The following is a 15,292-nucleotide window of genomic DNA, read 5'->3' as shown; positions in this document are numbered from 1 at the left end:
TATGCTCCACCCCTGGGGAGTCATAGGATTCTGACGCATTCCCAGGTTTAAAACATTTTGTCAATCTGTGAATGTGTCAGGTTCCATGATGTTGCTTGGGAACACCCGCAGCAGCACCCATGAAACGCCCTTTTCACTCAGAGTAATGAGTAAAATGGTCCCATATTTACGTCATGAAAAGTCATGCAGGGTGACTTTATGCAGCCTTGTAAATATGGGCAGGCACTCTGCACCACTCGTGCTTCTAAAATAGTGGTGCACTGGCACCACAATGGGCTTATAAATGAGGCCCTATGTTTCCTGGAGTGAGTGCTAAAAAATCCTTGTATCCTTCCTGCATTCAGCCTGTGATGCCCACTTAGCTTGGCCACCGTGTACACGGCGCGTAATCCTACATGTACATGTGCACAAAGGTGTTTGCGGCAGTAGGGTTTTTTGTGTGAGTGGATGCATTCTGAATACCACATTTGGCTTGATCATAGGTTCTTCAGATATAATTTTTTTTAACCCCTTCGCTGCGGCGGCTATTCCGCCGCAGCGCTAAGGGGGTGGGGCGGCCGCGCGGCGGCTCCATACTGTGACAAAACCGCTCCGTCACGGCTCGCGGGTGAGCTGTGCTTGTGACGGAACGGTTCCGTCACGAACCCGCCCGCCCATTAAAGCGTCAGCGCCGGAGCAAAATCAGCACCGCGCAGGCGCGGCGAGCGGGCGGTGACGGAACCGTTCCTTCACAAGCACAGCTCACCCGTGGCTTGTGACGGAGCGGTTCCGTCACAAGCATGGGAGGGGTTAAATAAAACTGAGATGAATATTCTTTACTTGCAAAGCTTTCTTTCCTAAAAGGGAAGACACATGATTAAGATTTCAATGTAGAATCCACAAGACACTGCAAACATAGGGCCTCCTTTACAAGGCCATTGCGCCACTGGTGCGTCACTTTTTTTAACACACCGGCGGCACAGTGTGCCTTCCCATATATACAAGCCACGTAAAGTTACCCACTGTGATTTTTCATGACCTTGTAAATATGAGTTCCTTTCACACATTACTCCGGATGAAAGGGGCATTCCATGGGTGTTGTTGTGGATGTTCCAACGCAACATCCATGCAACTTGACATATTCCTAGATTTACAATGTTTTTAAAAGCTGGGAATGCGTCAGAATCCTATGCCTCACAAGGGAAGGGGTAGGAGTGGTGCAAGAGGAGAAATACTTTTATTTCTCCTCGTTCTTTTCTCTTTCTATGCATGCTGTATTCTACAGCATGCATAGAAAGAGGACATGTCATCACTGATTGTTTTTGGGCTTCCTGCACAAAAACAATCATCCCCACTATGCAGGCATCCCTGAAAAATGACACAAGGGTGCCTGCGCTGGCACATGGCAGCCAATTGTGTGCCAGCGTAGGGGAAAGCACACGCATGCATTGCATTGTTGTCAACACAATGCATCCATATGCTTTGAAAATTATGCAGCTCTGCGCAGCAAAATGGCTTGCGGCGCGACGCTGCATCATTTTCTTCTAAATGAGGGGCATATTGACCACCCCCAAATTCATGCAGTGAATTTAACTATGCCTTAAAAGTGTAGAAATCAACAGGAAACTCGCCACTCTTTGCAAATTGTATACCACTTAAAGGCTCATAATTACCAATTTGAACTTAATAAATTAATATTATTTTCGGAAATTAATTTTTCAAAACAAAAAGTTTTTATTTATTTCGGTCTCTTCAAGAAGTAAACTATTTACATACATTTGTTTGCATAACATTTCCCTTCGAGTTGGAAGAACATTGCTATACCTTTTTAAAAATGGTAAAAATCAGTTCTAATTTATTTACATTTTTTGTGTAATACTTGACTTGCATTAATGGGCAAACAAAATGACATTGGTACGAAGAAAGGCTGTTGCTGCTAGAGATGCTTCAAGAGAAGGTGCATGGAGTGCAATGTTTTTGGAAAAATCGAGTACGTCACAATAATCCCACTGTGTGAGCACTGTACAGATGAACTAGAATGTATGTGCACCTGATAAGTGACTCAATTGAATTTGCACTATTTGGATATACATGCACCTGGCAATTTCTTGATTTGGTTCCAAGAATTACATTCATTATATCCAAGTAAGGTGCTAGCAAGGATTCTGAAAACCTCGTACTTTGCATACCGTTCACAATATTAAAGAATTAAAAAAATGGGTAAATAAATTCATAAACGAGAATGAGACATGGTGCCCATTTAACCATGTGCCAAATGTATCTTTTAAAACTGATACCTCTATTATTGAAGCTAAGAAAAAGAAATGGCAAGCTAGTCATTGTTGACTACGACATGAAAACTACAATTAGATATTCAAAAGCTGCCGCCTAGAATAACAGTATAAACAATTTTAGAACATGCACTGGTGTGTGTTTTACATGGAAAACAGACGCCAGAATTGACATATACTACATAGCATGGCATCTGCTTCACTTGGGATTTACAATGAGAAGACTTCAAATCTGTGTATCCTTCCGCTGAGGTACCACAAGGTGAAATACATGGACAGTAGGAAAATGTGGTAACTTGATACATTTAAACCAAGGAGCACTTTGCTAGACTGGCTGCTGAGGTATCCATATTTCTGGTGCCCTGTGGTGTCGTTCTGTATATAAAGGACCCTATATTCATGGTGTCAATCAAATGCTGTTGGAGGTTCCAGACTGTTCGGTTCTTAAACTAATGTTCCCAAGTCAGGCAATGAGCCAGGGACCAGGCACTTTACTCAGGAAGCACCAGGTGTGGGTGAGGACAAGGGTGCACTTTTCTCCTCTACATCTTTGAAAACTTTGGTGTATTTGACATCTGGAAACGGTTTAATTTCTCAGGATTATTGGATGCTGTAGTAAATAGAAGAGACTTCTTGATGGTTGAATCAGTTTAATCCAGGAAGACAGCTTACACAACCACCACGAACAGGTGCAGAGATGTAACTGATCTCAATAGAATATTACATTCCCAAGGGTCCCTAAGAATCCCCAGGCAATAGAATCAAAACAATTCTGAATGGAACATAGGAAAGGAAGGTACATGGTTAAAGAGAGAGTGGAGCACAGAATGGAATACTACAGATGCCATGTGTGAAAAATCACGGATTACGTCCTGGTAGGTCTCGTCACCTGGCTGTCCATATAGTCCTTCAGATTCCCGCATCTCCTCATTCATTCTTGCCACTCGCAACAGGGTTACAATATCAGCATTTGCAGCTTCAAGTGCAATAGTCAAGGGGCATTTTCCTTCTTCATCTTTGGTGTGCTGATTTGCCCCACGCTTCAGAAATAAGCAGACTTGCCCGGTGTGCCCTAAAACAGTTGCATGATGCAGGGGTCCTCTGCCATGCAGGTCCATGTGATTAACATTGGCACCATTCTGCAGCAGGAACTCACAAGTGACCAAAGAGCCCCCATGCACAGCCTGAATGAGGGGTGTTGCGTTGTTTTCCTCTGCATTCACCCAGTTAACATCTGCGCCATGTGCCAATGCTTTTGCCATATCAGGAAGGCTTTTCTCAAGCGCAGCTCGATAAAGGTGCAGCCCTGGATGAAACTTTTTCGAATCCTGAAATACTGAAGAATCTGGATTCTCGACTTCTAGGACTGGTTGATGCAAACGGTTTGAGGATACAATAGAGGCAAGAAGTTCTCGAATGCCTTCTGAACTGAAGTGGAATACACTGTCGTTGCTTTTCACTGAACTTCTGGCAGATGTTGAGAAGTGATCCTGTGATGCTAGGGACTTCTCAGAACCACTGAGGTCTTCGTTCTTGCACTGGGAATAAGGCCTTTTCTGTCCATCAGGAGGGTGTGAAGCAACGCAGTCCTGGTTCACAAACCTCTTTTCCATGTACTTTGCTCTGATATATGCCTCCTTTTCCACTCTTGGACTTTCATTGTCTGGCTTCTTTACTCCAAGGGTTTTCAATTTAGCTTCATATATTCGATTAATAACTTGATTTCCCAGTTCACACATCAGCTTTAGTACTTCAGGCTCCCATGCATCTAACGTTAATGACCTTACTTTTGAAATGTGCACACCAAGGCTACTGTGTATCCCAGAACACTCAATGCACAGGATGATTCCAAGGTTGATGCTGGCCCATTGCGGATCCGCCAGACCACAATCGCAGCAGACCGAGTTTCCAGCGGTACACTGGATCCGCTGTAAGGCACTTTCACCTTGAACTGATTTTTCTTCCGCCTTGCTGCCAGAGTCCAGACTTCCTGTGGAAGGTGGAGATTTCTTATCCAGCTTCTCCGTCTCATCACTCTTTTCTCTATATGCTGCAGCAATTCCGGTTTGGACAGCTTTAATCCATGCCTGTCGCAGCTTTTCTGAGTCAGCCTGTAGCATGCGGCTCTTTGATGGTGTGACTACTTCAAAGCAGAAACGTCTTTCTATGTCTTCAAAGTCTTTAACTGTGCAGAGCCGTAAATCTTCAACAACCACTGTGGGGTTCTCCTTCATTTTTTTCTGATATATCAGTTGGTTGTTTTGTATTGAGAACCAGCGCCTGTTCCACGTTTTAAAGGCATTAGTGGCCCTTTTAAAGAGATATCCTTCCACTACAATGCCATTAGCAGTATCAACATTGTATTGAAGTCCGAGATCATCGTTGGTGAAATCCTCCTGCTGAATAGTAGAGTGTTTTTGTTCCATGTCCCTCTTCTGCTTTGCTGCATCCACATCAAGCCGATCCAGCTGTGAACCAAGCTCTTCCATGTGCGGTTCAAGTTCACTGAAGAGATCGTAGCCCTGGTGGAAGAAGCCGAGATGTGCCTTCATGAAGGACAACATCGATTTTAAAATTTCAGTCCTCCGCCCTGACTGAAGAACACTGATTTGAAGGACGTTGTCCAAAGCTATGTGCTGGAAGCACTTTCTTTTTGCGATTAAGGTGTTTGTTGCCTCCTCCACCTCGTGCAGTTTTGTTCTTTGAACTTGGGCATGTTTAACTAGAGCATTTTCTTTTTCTTTGCTGACCTTATCAAACTGCTTCTTTGCATCTTTGAATTTTCGAAGATCGTCCTGAATAAATATCTGGAGCTGTGTTTGAATGGATCTCTGAGCTTCGTCAAACAGGATTGTGTGATAATTGATCATTTCTTGGAGGCAGTCTGAAAACTTGGTCAAGCTAGACTCAATCACCACATCCTTGCTCGAATACTGTGCCAGGTCCCGCATGCCATTCATAAATTGCTTGTTGGCAGCACAAAAGGCCTTGCCTGCATCAATCATGCCACTACATAGCTTAACAAGCTTATCAAGTTTCACTTCCAGTCCCGTCACATCACCTTCAACCTCCTTCAAAGCGGCTCTGAAACGGGGAGAGTCCTTCAAGCACTCCTCGAAATCAACAGCCCCCTTCATGCTGTCGCCTCAGCCCCTCCCGGGCGATCAAGGTGAGGGCAGGAATAAGGAGGCAGCAGCGGATAAGGGTGTCTGAGCACAGCAGTTGAAGTCTGTCACTCTTCAGCCTGCTTCACCGCTGCGCAGCTCTCAGCCCTCGGCGCTTCCTCCACTTCTGAACACGGTCCCTTCTGGCAGACACTCCAGTCTCCTAGATACACACATAGACATAGACAATGGACAACAATGCAAGAGTCTGAGCATCATAGACACAGAATATAGAATCAGATTGTTGTCCTCAGCAGGGTTCCACCAATGTATTTGCATTTTCAGCAACAAGGCAATTTATCATTGGAGGTAGTGGTCTTTAATAATTTTTCTGTACATAGGCAAACCTTTTTTTTCCATTGTCTGGTCACAAAGGTCCATTTTAAAGGAAGGTTTCTGCAAGCACAGACACTCCTGCTCCCCAGAGTCTTTGCCAATAAGGGATACCTGTGTGCTAAACTACTATACTATTGAACGTGTTACAGATTATTAGCACCTCACAGATGCCTTAATTAGGACTGTGGATTCTGTAAAACATGATGTTTATAATGTCCAAAAATCAATAGATCAATACAGCTCTTGATTGACAGTTTTTACTTTAGGGACATTTATTTTTTTCTTTCACACTGGCTCCATCCGGGGGCCTTGGAAAGAGAAACCATTAAGAGTGAGTGAGGTCTGCAGTCAGCAGGTATGGGTCCATGGCCACGTTTTGTACACGAGGAACAGCAGTATAGACTAATACATCGCCAGAGAACATCACATTAAATTCAAAGGAACACATAAGCACACATCTTAATTGTATCCAGGCCCAGCTCCAGGAATTTTTATTAGGGTGAGCCAAGTGTGCATTTGGGTGGGCCACGGCGGGCCAGATTTGTCACTTATATGTCTTTGCAGGCCTGCTTCAGGGCCCTCCTTTATCTCTCCTAAGTCTTACAAGGAAGGGCCAGTAAAGCTCATTATTTTCCTTTCAAATCTCTCTCTAAATGTTCTCACTCTCAAAAAGTTTTCTTTTTCATGTAATGTCCCCTTGATGGAAAGAGAATGTTTCTGATGTTAGAGTATCAGGCAAGTGACACTTCTCGGGCTCTCCCTCATGACCTCCTCCTTGGATCCCTTCACTGCCACCCTCCTCCAGCGCCCCTCATCTCTCCGTAGCCCCCCCTATTGATCTCTTCCTCAGATTCCCTCACTGCCACTGTCCACCAGCGCCCCTCATCTCTCCGTAGCACCCTATTGACCTCCTCCTCAGACTTCCTCACTAAAACCCTCTTCCAGTGCCCCTCATCTCTCCGTAGCCACTCTCTCTTATGCATTTCATTTGTTGTATATCTCTACTCATATTAGTGTAGGGTGTCACAGTACTTTACATCACACACACATTATACAGAGACAAACGATCAGGCAAGTATGTAAATCAGTCTACAGGGAATGTCACATAAGCCAATGAAGATTACAAGGTGTAGGAATCACATGTCATCCATACTGGTGGGCAGTATATTTTAAGAGCGTCTGGAGAAGCACAATGTAGTAATGGATCTCTTAGTTAAATGTAAGAAAATGAACTAGAGATCCAATTAGCATATTGTAAATTAAAGTTAGGGGTTTTATTTGAGAAGGAGAGAGAAAACCCACGACTACACATGTCGAGGTCTGAGGCAATATTCCACGGAACGTAACCATTCCAGAACACATCAAATGAGAATAAGAACTTAACACATAAAACATTCTTTAAAGATATAGTGTCATCAAATATGAATATTACTTACATACTACACATCCCCCATTTTATATTGGAAAATGAAAAACACTATACAAACCAATAATACAGCAAATAAAGAAAAACAAATAATCAAAATGTAAAATGCAAATCATAACAACAATCAATAGATATTGATGGAGAAAGGATTCGCATGTAATTTGACTTGCTTGTTATCAGCCCTCTCGACATAACGTTAATGTATTAATCAACATGTTTGTTTTATTAATATCGCATTTCACATAAAGATTTGGGTATCCAGAAGAAGCTTGCATATGTGTTTTACTAACAATAAACCGCCCGGACTTGCTCCAGAACGGTCGCTCCCTCCCTCACTCCCTGGTCCCACGCTTTGAAACTGCTACTGACCGCATTTGGGTATCGTTGCTAGCGCTGTGTGTGTTCTGTTATAGCGCTGTGTGTGCATTTCATCCTAGCTCGTTTTGTATAGCGCTGGGTGTGTTCATTGCTGCTCGCTCTGTATAGCGCTGCATGTTATCTGTGAGAGCGCTGTGTTTGCTTCACACTGTAACTCGTTTTGAAGAGATTTCAACTGACCTGGATCAGCCTTTGGTTTACTGTAGGCGCTTTGATTCCATTTGCTGCCCCTGCCTCACTTTCACTTTGACCCTCCATTTTGTTTGTGTTGGTGCTCCCTGGGCCGCCCCTCCTCCCTGCTACCGCCTCCCAGCTGCTGCCCCTCCCACGCTCCCCCCCCTCCACCATCCATTTATGACCATTGCCCCCACACGCAGCGTTCACGTGCAGCGGCCACGCCCCATTCGCGCCGAAGGTGCGCCAAAGGTAAGCCCGTCTACGCCCGTCCGCGCCTGGACCGCGCCCAGCGCCAGACCCCCTGGTTCCCGTATTGCCCAGCCCACTCGCATTACTTACGATGCCACCACCCTATTAGCCCTAAACCCCGGCCGTTCCCTCAACTGCTTCCAAGCCGCTCCTGGACACACCCATGGACCCTTCTCTTGCAACTCCTGCAAGTTAGACGGCACCAAAACCAACTCCTCATCCACCAACACCAAACAGAGACCGGACTCCAACCACCTAAAATGCATCCTGCTCAATACCCGCTCGGTCCACAGACACGCCATCGACCTCTGGAATCTACTAGACACCATCTCACCGGACGTCGCCTTCCTAACAGAAACTTGGATGAATGCCTCTTCAGCCCCAGACATCACCATTGCTATCCCGGAAGGATACAAGATCATCCGTAAGGACCGCATCAAGCACACAGGAGGAGGCATCGCTATCGTCCACAAGAACTCCATCCGCATCTCAACCAGCTCAGACGTCAACCTTGCCAGCGCCGAACACCTCCACTTCCAGATCCACACCGACCCCAAGACCACACTCAGGGGCACCCTCCTCTACCGGCCTCCAGGACCCCGGGCACAATTCAGTGATGACATCACTGACTTCATCACCCCACACGCCCTCCCCTCCGAGGAATACATTCTACTGGGAGACCTCAACTTTCACCTGGAAAAGAGCACTGACAGCAGCGCCACTACGCTTCTGGACAATCTCGCCAACCTCGGGCTTAAACAACTTGTCACCACCCCCACCCACATTGCAGGTCACACACTCGACCCTATCTTCACCTCCAGCAAACATGTCTCATTCAGTCACACCACAGCTCTTCATTGGACAGACCACAGCTGCGTTCACTTTACCTACAATAAGACCACCATCCACAACCATCCTCAACCCACCCTGCGAAGAAACTGGAACAAAATCACCATCGACCAGATCTCCTCATCGCTTCTTCTCAACCCCCCCGCCAACTCCTCAAACCCCGACCAAGCAGCCATTAACCTCACCCAATGGCTATCCAACAGTGCCGACATCCTAGCACCGCTGAAAAAATGACAAATGAAACTAGGCAGCAAAAACGCCTCCTGGTTCAACGATGATCTTAAGAAATCGAAGAAACTCTGTCGCACCCTCGAGAAGGCCTGGAAAAAAGACCCAAACACCAGCACCAGGGATGCCTTCAAAAACGCCACCCGCATACACCACCAACTAATCCGGTCTGCCAAGAAAGCCGCATTCAAAGACCGACTAGATACCAACGCCCACAACAGCAAGGAATTATTCAACATCGTCAAAGAATTTACCAACCCATCAGCCAACTCCAACGACATCACCCCCTCCCAAGCCCTCTGCGACTCTCTAGCTTCCTTCTTCCACAACAAAATCGCAGACATCCACAACAGTTTCGACATCCGACCCGGAGACCAACCCACCCAATCCTCTGCAGGACCTTCACCCCCCTTAAACATCCTTAACGACTGGAACCCAATCTCCACTGAGCACACCATTCGCCTGATGAACTCCATCCACTCAGGATCCCCTACAGACCCATGCCCTCATCACATCTTCAACAAAGCAAGCTCCATTATCGCACCCCATCTCCGCGACGTCATCAACTGCTCCCTCAACTCCGCCACATTCCCAGAAAGCTGGAAACACGCCGAACTCAGCGCCCTTCTGAAGAAACCCACAGCTGACCCCACCGAACTCAAAAACTACCGCCCCATCTCGCTTCTTCCATTCCCGACCAAAGTCATCGAGAAAGCTGTCAACAACCAGCTCGCCGCCTTCCTCGAAACCAACAAATCCCTCGACTCCTCACAGTCCGGATTCCGAGCCAAACACAGCACTGAGACAGCACTCATCGCAGCAACAGACGACATTCGAACTCTACTGGACAATGGAGACACAGTCGCCCTCATCCTCCTCGACCTCTCCGCAGCCTTCGACACAGTCTGTCATAGCACCCTTCTACAGCGCCTCAGAAACGTCGGAATCCAAGGAATTGCATTGGAATGGATCACCTCTTTCCTCACCGGAAGAACCCAGAGAGTCCGCCTCCCTCCATTCAAGTCAGAGGCCTCTGAAGTCATCTGCGGCGTACCCCAAGGGTCCTCACTCAGTCCCACCCTCTTCAACGTATACATGAGCCCCCTCGCGACCATCGCACGCCAACACAACCTCAACATCATCTCCTACGCTGATGACACTCAACTGATCCTCTCACTCACCAAAGACCCTAACACCGCCAAAACCAACTTACACGAAGGAATGAAAGAAGTAGCCGAGTGGATGAAGCACAGCCGGCTGAAACTTAACTCAGACAAAACAGAAGTCCTCATCCTAGGCACCTCCCCCTCCGCCTGGGATGATTCTTGGTGGCCAGAGGCCCTTGTAAAAGCACCCATCCCGACGGACCACGCACGGATCCTGGGCGTCATCCTAGACTCCTCACTCTCGATGACCAGACAAGTCAACGCCGTTTCGTCATCTTGCTTCAACATCCTTCGCATGCTCAAAAAAACTTTTCGCTGGATCCCCACCGAAACTAGAAAAATGGTCACCCACGCACTGATCACGAGCCGCCTGGACTACGGAAACACCCTATACGCCGGTACCACCGCTAAACTCCAGAAAAAACTCCAACGCATCCAGAACGCTTCAGCCAGGCTCATACTAGACATCCCGCGCAAAGAACACATCTCTGGTCACCTGAAAAACCTCCACTGGCTCCCCGTCAATAAGAGGATTACTTTCCGCCTCCTAACCCACGCACACAAAGCACTCTACGATCTGGGACCCGAATGCCTCAACACACGACTGTCCTTCTACACCCCCTCCCGTCAGCTTCGATCCTCCACCCAAGCCCTTGCCACTGTACCTCGCATCAACAAAAGCACCATGGGAGGTAGATCCTTCTCCTACCTAGCAGCTAAAGCTTCTGTCTCCGAGTGCGGGAAGACAGAAGCACTCGGAGACAGAAGCTTTACAGGCTGGACCTTGGCTGCATACGGCCTGAAATTATTTAAGAATATTTGCGCACCGAAAAAAAGTTTCCTGACGGCAAACTTAATCACCTATTGTGCCTTACAAACTACCCGACAAGGACCGGGTTGGAATTATCACCGGCTCCCCGACCACGCGTTTTTGATCATTTGATCAGCCCTGATGAGTCACAGCCACATGCTGTGATGAAACACGTGTAGGCTTAAGTGATTGATACAGTGATTTCTGAGAAGTGGACACTGTTCACAAATAAAATCCTTTTAAAAATATTCATTTGGTGTGATCTATCCTGAATGAATGAAAACTTGATGAAGAAGATACTTTGAAAAAAGAAAAATAAAGAAAAAATATAGTGTGCTCTGGTTTCTTTGCCAAATTAACACAAGAAGGGGGTGGTTTATCCACTTCTTTCTACAGAGGTTAAGGTTTTCCTCTGACCAAGAAGCACCTACCTCGGTACCACGAATAAGTCAAAACCATACCGTAAGAAGTTGAGCGCCTAAATTTCTGAATACTCCAAAAACCTACCCACCGATATAACCACACTGCAGTGAGGTCACTTACCTAGAGGAAATTAGTGCATGGTTAGGTAGAACCAGAAGCACTATTTAGGGTTTTTCTGTGTGAGTGTGTGAATAAATGATAGCAAAGAGTTCGCTAGCAAAACTTTTTTGTGTGATATCACCTAGAAAGGGTCACACGGAAGGAGTAGCAGGTTCGTCTGAGCTTGATTGAGGGCAAAGGGGTTCACTGGTGAAACTTTGGCCTTAGTATATCCCAGAGTAGATAAGTCTGAAGGAGTAGCAGGTTCTCTGCTGCTTGCATGAGGGGTAGACGGAAGGGATCTATTCGTAGTATATAAAGAGTAAGCGGAAGGGATTTACTCGTAGTGAATGAAATGTAACTTTCCTTTGAATTAATCACTCATGTACAGTGGCAAATGTTTTTACATTGTTAAACAATAAAATTCTGCAATAGAAGTAAAAGAAATTAAGTGTTAATATTACCTTGCAAAGGAGGGAGTCAGTCGCGGAGCTGCGCTGACGTCACTCAGAGCCGCAGGTATTGGTTGAGACAGAGGGTGTGTAGCTGAGGTAATAATTGTAAAGGAGGGGTGAGCACAAGAGCATGAGAACCAGTCTCATGAGAAAAGCCGCATAATCATTGGCTATTGGTATTTGAAACAACATAGTTGATTGGTTAAAGAAAAATAAGAAACGCACTGGAATTGGAAGCACTTGAGGTAAACAATTGAGTGTAACAGAAAATTTCAAAATCCGGTAAAAATATATGTCGCATATAGGTCCACTTGACAGAAACAGACCTGATAGGAAATATTTAGGGTTTGCAAGAGAACAGCAAATAAGAGGAAGACCCTTTAAAATGTACGGAGAAAAGAGAAAAATGTCATTTGTTAAAAGAATAAAGAAATATTTCAAAAAAGATAAAGTAATTATAACAAGAGAAGGGATTATTATTCCACCTGCAAATACTTCCGCATCATACATGATGTTAGAAAGGGGCTATCACACTTGTGTGTGGTTAGAAAACTGGATGGAGTACACACAAGATGATGGTGTTTTAGCATTTACAGAAAATGGTACATTTATTGGCAGGTTTTTGCATACTCTGAGAACTCGCATGAATGAATTAGATCCTAGACCAAGGTTAACACAGTACGAGGCATTGGAGGAATGCAAAACTGAGGCTTTTCAACGAGATATACCTAGAAGTAATGGTTATTGGAGTAGATTTCATCCTCAATTTCCAAAAGATACAAGAGAAAAATTAATGAAACAATGGAGAAAGTTCATGTTGGTCGCTCCCCTGCTGCTGCTGCTGAGGTATCGTTTCTGCAGCGCTTACGCCCTGACCTGGTCTGCATTTACAATTACTGCCTGCTGTGTGCCCTCATTACGCTGCTTGCTGGAACTGCCGCTTTGGCATTTTAATTATTGTATTTACCGATTTGCCGATTCTAAGTGCGTTTGTGCTAGCGTGACTCTGTTGCTCATTGTGTGTTCACCTCGCCGCCTTATCTCTTCAGCATTCGTTTGCCCCCTAGCGCTCCTGCCGCCCTGACCCCCCCACCTCCATTTTGTTGTTGTTGTCGTCGTCCTTTGCCCGCCCCGCCTCCCAGCTGAAGCGCCCTCGCCCCTCCCCCCCACCATCCATTTATGGCCAATGCCCCCACGCGCAGCGTCCACGCGCTACGTACACGCCGAAGGTGCGCCAAAGGTAAGCCCGTCTTCGCCCGTCCGCGCCTGGACCGCGCCCAGCGCCAGACCCCCTGCCCCTCGCGCTACCTACGATGCCGCCTCCCTCCTAGCCCTTAACCCCGGTCGCGCCCCCAACTGCGTCCAAGCCGCTCCTGGAAGCATTCATGGACCGTTCTCCTGCCTCTCCTGCAAATTTAGCGGCACCGACAACATCTCCGCTGCGACCACAACACAGATTACCGACCCCAACCACCTAGAATGCATCCTTCTCAACACTCGCTCGGTCCACAGGCACACCATTGACCTTTGGAACCTACTAGACACCATCTCTCCTGACGTCGCCTTCCTAACGGAAACATGGATGAACGCTTCCTCCGCCCCTGACATCGCCATCGCTATCCCTGATGAATATAAGATCACACGCAAGGACCGCACCGACCATACAGGAGGAGGAATCGCTATCGTCCATAAGAAATCAATCCGCATCTCAACCAGCTCTGACGACAACCTCGCTAACTCCGAACACCTTCACTTCCAGATCCACATCGACCCCAAAACCACACTCAGAGGCACCCTCCTCTACAGACCACCAGGACCCCGCGCAAAATTCAGTGAAGACATCACGGACTTCATCACCCCACACGCGCTCCCCTCCAAAGACTACATCCTTCTGGGAGACCTCAACTTTCACCTTGAAAAGATCAACGACCGCAACACCGCCACCCTCTTGGACAACCTCGCCAACCTCGGACTTAAACAACTAGTCACTTCACCCACCCACATCGCAGGTCACACACTCGACCCCATTTTCACCTCTAGCAACCATGTCTCCTTCAGACACACTACGAATCTCCTCTGGACTGACCACAGCTGCGTTCACTTCACCTACAACAAGCCGAAACCCACCATCCACCTCCAACCAACTCTACAAAGAAACTGGAACAAGATCACCACCGACCAAATCTCCACATCACTCCTCCAAACCTCCCCAGCCCTCTCTTCTAACGCCAACGAAGCCGCCTCCAACCTCACCCTCTGGCTATCCAACACCGCCGACACCTTAGCACCACTGAAAAAACGTCAACACAAACCTGGCATCAAGAAGGCCTCATGGTTCAACGATGACCTCAAGAATTCCAAGAAACTGTGCCGCTCCCTTGAAAAGGCCTGGAAAAAAGACCCATCCACCAACACCAAAGACGCCTTCAAAAGCGCCATCCGTACTCACCACCAACTGATCCGAAAAGCCAAGAAAACAGCATTCAAGGATCGACTTGACAACAACGCCCACAACAGCAAGGAACTTTTCAACATCGTCAAGGAATTTTCCAACGCCTCGGCCAACTCCAACGACATCACCCCCTCTCAAACCCTCTGCGATTCCCTAGCCTCTTTTTTCCACAACAAGATTGCTGACATCCACAACAGCTTTGACAACCAACCCGGAAGCCAACCCACCCTACCATCAGCCGACCATCTTCCCCTCGTTAACACCCTTAACGCCTGGAACCCAATCTCCACTGAGGACACCATCCGCCTGATGAATTCCATCCACTCTGGATCCCCCACAGACCCATGCCCTCACCACATCTTCAACAAAGCAGACTCCGTCATAGCTCCGCACCTCCGAGACGTCATCAACTGTTCCTTCAACTCCGCTACCTTCCCAGAAGACTGGAAACACGCTGAACTCACCGCCCTTCTGAAAAAACCAACAGCAGACCCCACCGAACTCAAAAACTACCGCCCCATCTCGCTTCTTCCATTCCCGGCCAAAGTCATCGAGAAAGCTGTCAACAACCAGCTCGCCGCCTTCCTCGAAGCCAACAAATCACTCGACCCCTCACAATCTGGCTTCCGAGCCAAACACAGCACTGAGACCGCCCTCATCGCAGCAACAGACGACATTCGAACCCTACTGGACAATGGAGACACAGTCGCCCTCATCCTCCTCGACCTCTCTGCAGCCTTCGACACAGTCTGCCACAGCACCCTTTTACAACGCCTCAGAAACATCGGAATCCAAGGAATGGCACTGGA

General features: G+C 47.1%; 1 pseudogene; it reads right to left on the bottom strand.

Moving 5' to 3' along the window:
* Positions 1-2,812: 2,812 nt before the first annotated feature.
* On the bottom strand, positions 2,813-5,407 carry LOC147722631 (arf-GAP with coiled-coil, ANK repeat and PH domain-containing protein 2 pseudogene; annotated as a pseudogene).
* Positions 5,408-15,292: the final 9,885 nt, after the last annotated feature.

This window comes from Lissotriton vulgaris, chromosome 4_1 (assembly GCF_964263255.1).
Source record: "Lissotriton vulgaris chromosome 4_1, aLisVul1.2, whole genome shotgun sequence".
NCBI classification, from domain to species: Eukaryota; Metazoa; Chordata; class Amphibia; order Caudata; family Salamandridae; genus Lissotriton; species Lissotriton vulgaris.
This window is presented reverse-complemented; position numbering and strand designations above follow the sequence as displayed.